General features: G+C 39.4%; 1 long non-coding RNA gene across 7 annotated transcripts; it reads right to left on the reverse strand.

Moving 5' to 3' along the window:
- Window positions 1–358: 358 nt before the first annotated feature.
- LOC110836858 (uncharacterized) lies at window positions 359–3,498 on the reverse strand. Of its 7 annotated transcripts, none has more exons than XR_015535392.1 (4): window positions 3,357–3,498; window positions 2,350–2,466; window positions 1,654–1,882; window positions 359–1,124 (listed from the first exon to the last, which is right to left on the reverse strand). It is a non-coding gene; the product is annotated as an uncharacterized LOC110836858 (long non-coding RNA). The 7 variants fall into 7 exon arrangements; XR_002545474.2 differs by lacking the exon at window positions 3,357–3,498 and adding an exon at window positions 2,736–2,860 and having other exon boundaries at window positions 1,654–1,867; XR_015535391.1 differs by lacking the exon at window positions 3,357–3,498 and adding an exon at window positions 2,736–2,860.
- Between the last annotated feature and the right edge of the window lie 1,922 nt (window positions 3,499–5,420).

Below are 5,420 nucleotides of genomic sequence, written 5' to 3' on the forward strand. Positions count from 1 at the left end.
GTAAAGTTTGTCCCACTATACGCCATGTAGGCGTTTGGGGTGAGTGGAGGTATAGCTCCTCTCTTCCTTGACCTCATTAAAATTGTCTGCAGAGAGTTATTTAATTTCTTGGTTATTTCAACAAGTGTGCTGATTTAGGAGTCTGTAATTTTCATATCACTCAGCCGTATCCATTCAAATTCCTTTTATGACCTTCAGGATACCTGTCCGTAGTTGAAGATGGATGTCGTATGTGTAATCCATGATCAAGGCAGAAAGCTTCTCTTGAGATGTTGGTAAACTTCTGTCAGACTACATGATGCTAGAACCCAAAACAGCCATCTTCATACTCGCCACCATGAAAACCTAAAATCCTATGTACAGACCATCAGAACCTTTATTCATCCTGCTTTCCTTTACATATGCGTCCTTCAAGACAACTTTCATGAAAAGTAATTGTTTGGTTTCTATAATGTTGATGTGTTATATTGGGACGGACAGACCCACAGCTAGCTGATAGGGTCTTAGAGTTTTTAGGAGGAATATTTTAAAGTATAAAAAAGTGAAAGATAATTGAAGTTGGCTTCAATTCGTCTTCCTGTCTTGGAGTTCCTCCTCTGAATCTGTTATTTGCTAATGCGCTGCTGTCAGCTGGACTGATTCTTCGCGAAAACATCTGGCCAGTATTCTCGGAGGGCAACGGCCGTGTTGGAAATCGACGAAAGTTCCGTCATCTCAGGAAGGGACGTCGCCAGCCTCCGGGACTGTCAGGACGTCCTTGGATGTAGGATGTACCAGAAGTCACCATCACACTGTTGCTCCGCTTAGGAAGTTGGTATCTGTCCCGAAATTGCGCCTCATTGTCTGTAATGAGACTGTCCTCTCCTGTCGCGTGCCCCTAGTGGCCCGAGCAGTTTTCGCATATGCAAATTCTCCTGGCTGTTCGGTTGCTTCCACGCAGATTGTATGTGTGGCTGTTTACACGCGATGTGGATGAGTCGGGTTGTATAGTGGTTCTGGATTTGGTTCGTTTTGGTTTTGCTCGAGTAGCCTCGGACCCCACGATGCTTCTTCTGTTGGAAATTGTCTCGATTTCTTTATTCACTGTCGGACAGCTTTTTCTGTGGAATCTCAGTTTTGGAATCCTGTAAGAATTAAAGGCGGGTTATGATACAGACCGAGACGTGATTGAGAAAGGAGAATATTGTACAGCAGTGATGATCAACTCCTGGCACACCCAAAAGCTGGTTTCTGCCCGCGAATGAATTTCGCCAAGAATAGATTGCAAATATTGAGCAGAAAGTAATATACCGAAGTATTTGAAGCGAAATTAAAAGAATTCCCATTCGAAACTTAAAATGAGTGCCATATAGCCGACGTTTCAGAGATTCGCGCTGTCTCATAATAGACGCAGTGTGTACGTCTGAATCTGAGATATTAAGGCTTCTTGTTTGTCCGGAACTGACAACTTACGTAATGAAGGAGATAGTACGGTTAACATTTATTTCATTGGTGCATGTACTCGGTGTGCAGTTAATTAATTCTGTGTTGGGTGTCCCTTATTTGTCGTAGCCAATATAATGACATTGTAAATTCAGACAGATTTCTATTATAATAATTAAAAAATTATTATTCTCTCCGTTGCGTAGCATAACATTTAAAATGGCTGCTTACCACCATGTGTTTTTGATCCAGTGTTGAAATGTCTTGAGCCATTGATTTCTTCTCAGTCCTTTGCAGAGGATGAAAATTAGAAATATGAAGCCGAGCCCGAGAATCACTATGGCGGCTCCTGCAACTAGCAGCGAGGCCAAGTCCCATCCGCTCCAGAATTCGTTGATTGTGAAGTTGATTATTTTATCATCCATGATGGACAATTACTGCTTTTCTGTAATTAAAATGTCTGCGTACAATTAATTAGCCGCCGCAAATGAAAAATGCGTAAATAATTTTAATCAAAACTTGTGACAGTATGAAGACTTTGGGGAACTAAACGTACACTTGATGATATTATTAATATGAATGTTTTGTTGGTTGTGAGGGTGTGGACGAGATTTAACTACTTTTATGAAGGCGTTAATAAAGTAAGATGGATAACTTCTAGACCTGATGAGCAAATATTTTAGTGTCTGAAAAATGTTTCCGCTCTGCGACAGGAAGCCAGATGGCCAGCTGTTGTTCGTTTACTTCATGGTTTCGGCCTTCTATCTTAAGCGTTATCATTCAAAAGACTTTAGCTGGAACTTTACTGCAAAATTAATAACGTAATGATATTCAGATACATCAATCGTCATACACATAAACGCCCATCCAATATTCGGGACAATTTTTTCCATTGATAATGCGCCTTTAATATAAGTTACCACTTACGTTTTCACACAATTATTTCTTCTAAATTGTTTGTACACAAGTCCTCTTTTACGTTCGTTTTAATTCAAGTCGTCCTGTTGGTAACACCAGTAAACAGTCCAACAATGCAACAATAGACTGCGACAATGGAAAGAGAACTTAATGTTCAAATAATTGAGAAGTATACATCACAATGAATTATAATTACTGACTTCAAATATTATGGACAGATAGCTAATTAAATGTCGTGTTAAATAAATAGGCTGTAATTAATGGGTAATGTTTTTAAAAATATAGAGACACATCATTGCACACAAGTACATGTGATCCCCGTCCAATATGAAAGATGTTTCTTTTTCCGTAACTAGTATTTACATGAGTTTCGATTTCAAAGACCTTGACGTTACCTTTTCAGGATTATCCTTTATCAATTATTTATATAATTTAAACTAAACTACCACAATCCTATCTGTGCTGGTACACATCCTTGTCTTGTAGCTGCTTGTTAGGTAATACCAGTAAACAGTCTCCAACAATGTATCAATAAGGTTTTCGTTTGGTTGCTATGGAAATGTAACTTTGTTACCCATAATATTGTGACCTTGGTTGTCAACCCTTGATTTTTGGGGTCTGCTGCCTTGAATCTGATCCGACTCAAACTTGGTTCAATTCTATGAGACCACGATGTCCTCCAGCAATGATAAATTTAATCAAAACTAAAATGGACACGTCAGAGTATAAACAATTATAATTACAATAAAATACATTACAGATTCTTAAAGGTCCATATTTACCGATCATTTTACATACGGGTTACATTACCCCTACTCTTACCATTCCTGAAGAATGAACATTTAAAGGTGACTCGGCGCTGCATCTTACACATTTTCGTAACTAACGCTGTTTTTGTTGAATGACCCTTCCGTATAGACGTATTTAAGACAAGCCAGATTCTCTTACACGAGTTCACAAATGCAGATGAAAACGTTAAATGTGATGAACAACAATAATAAATAAGAATCCCTTACCTCAAACGTTGTTCAATTGTAAGAGACCACGATGTCCACGCAAATTCATAGAAGGTAAATACAGGAATTATTCTGAAAAGTTTTCGCTAAAAATGTCAGCACAAAAGGATCTAGTTCACGAAGCTCTTTATTACAGCACAATTCGTTCCAGACTGACGAAAGTCGATTGTCGCCTGCTATTTATATAAACACAACAAAGCCAACGTAACCTATGACGCAACAGTGAGTAAAGGAATGGAGTGCAATACGGTTCATTCAGGCGTGCATAAGGACTGAGAAATGAACCTTATCGCATGCCAGCCGAGATTGTTGCACGTGTTCGTATTTTATAAGAACACCTGCGTTTCATATTTACACATTCTTTGTAGTTAAAGAAATACAAATTGAATTTCTCCAAGTTATAATTTGGTTAAATTCCATCATAAATGTAAGAAGCCAATAATTAATATTAAATGTGTTCTCTGTAAGAAGGAAATAAGTTTAAATGTAACGAAAAGACTCACCAAGAAAATTTTGCAGTTTCATTTGCCCTTGATTAAAAATAACGTTGGGTTTTATTACACTTGATTAATTTTAAAGACGATTTTTGAGGGGCCCGGGCGTTGTTGAGACAATCGCCCCTGGGCGAGCGAGAGAAAATGTTTCCTTCCTTCGAATCCCGGCAATGATGTTTTCTGTTGTTTGGATAGAAAGCACCAGGGAAGAATGGCGCTAAGGCAAATTTTGTTTCTACCTGGGAAGGGATCTGATTAACTAAGGTCACAAATCCGAAAACTGTCCTGCTTTCCAGAAGATGAATTTGTAAGAAACTGTCGAATTTGCCCTTAGTAAATGCAGCAGAGTCTGCTGGTCACGAGTAAACTCGAGATTGGGGGTTGACGTGTTCCTTCACTCCTTCGCTTACGGCCCGTGAAGGAATAACGTGCGTCATTGTTCATTTTGACGAATGAGCGAACACAGGAAGCTCAGAACTCTGGGAAAAGTGTCTTGAGTTCGATTTCCTTCAAGGGGGGTTCCTTTAACTCCGAAACTAAGCGAGACAGAAGAAGGGATCAGAGTTTTTTACTTCGAAGAGGATATTTCGGAAACGAAGGCCTCGATACACATTTAATGAGTAGGCTTATAAGCTACCGGGTGTCTCCAAATTAATCTGCTGATTTTGTGTAGTTATAGTAGACCACGACTTTTTTTATTTATTCGTAGTTTGTTTAACGATGCATTTTCAGTAGCTCAGAGTAGCACACGAACATTCAATCCATTGATAAATCCTTGTACGTAAATAATTTTATTATTTGGAAACACAAAACTAGCTTCATTTTGTATTACTGTCGACTAACACGGATGCTACCAGATGTCCCAAAAGTAAAGTGCTGTACAATTTGTATGGTTACCCATATTTAAGAAAAGTTTTTGTGATAATATAATTTACCGCATTCGACCGGCGGCTGAATAAAGCACGTAGTTTGGTGGATAAGAATAAAAGGTGTATGAAAATGTGCCCCTTTGATAAGTTCTTGTACCCACGAATGTTTTTAAAGCACTAGACAATTGGTTTTTCATCTGAAGCGTGAACTCGTATACATGCAAAATCGAGTATGATTAGGCTGTGAGGAGGCCTTTTTCTCTGGGGTCATGTCAGAGCCTTGAAGCCCGAGGCCAGCCGCTGGTCAAGGCTGAGATAAGGCTGCCACGTGGGAAATAAAGGTAAGAAAGGGGTCGGGCCATGAGGCCAGAGGCTGGAGTACGGGCTCAATAGCTGAGACGACGTGACCTTGCAGAGGGCGGACTTACGTAATTTGACCCCCACGGCCTCCTTCACTGTTTTGAGGTATATTCGGAAATTTGCCACGAGGGCAGAGATACACGTAGTTTGATGGGTAAACCTGTTAGAAGGCGTTCACCATGACTTATAAGGTAGTGTTTTTTTCTTGTTCCTTCAACACTCTATCAACTGATAATGTTGGGTATCCATTATTTAAATATGACAGGATGGTTATGAATGATGGATCGCGGGAGTACATTCTGTGCTTGCTTTAAAGTAACTGAGAAGAACCAGGAACCTGG

This window comes from Zootermopsis nevadensis, unplaced genomic scaffold (genome assembly GCF_977971745.1).
Source record: "Zootermopsis nevadensis isolate Lab colony 2312 unplaced genomic scaffold, Znev_1.0 Znev_ptg000016l, whole genome shotgun sequence".
Classification (NCBI taxonomy): Eukaryota; Metazoa; Arthropoda; class Insecta; order Blattodea; family Termopsidae; genus Zootermopsis; species Zootermopsis nevadensis.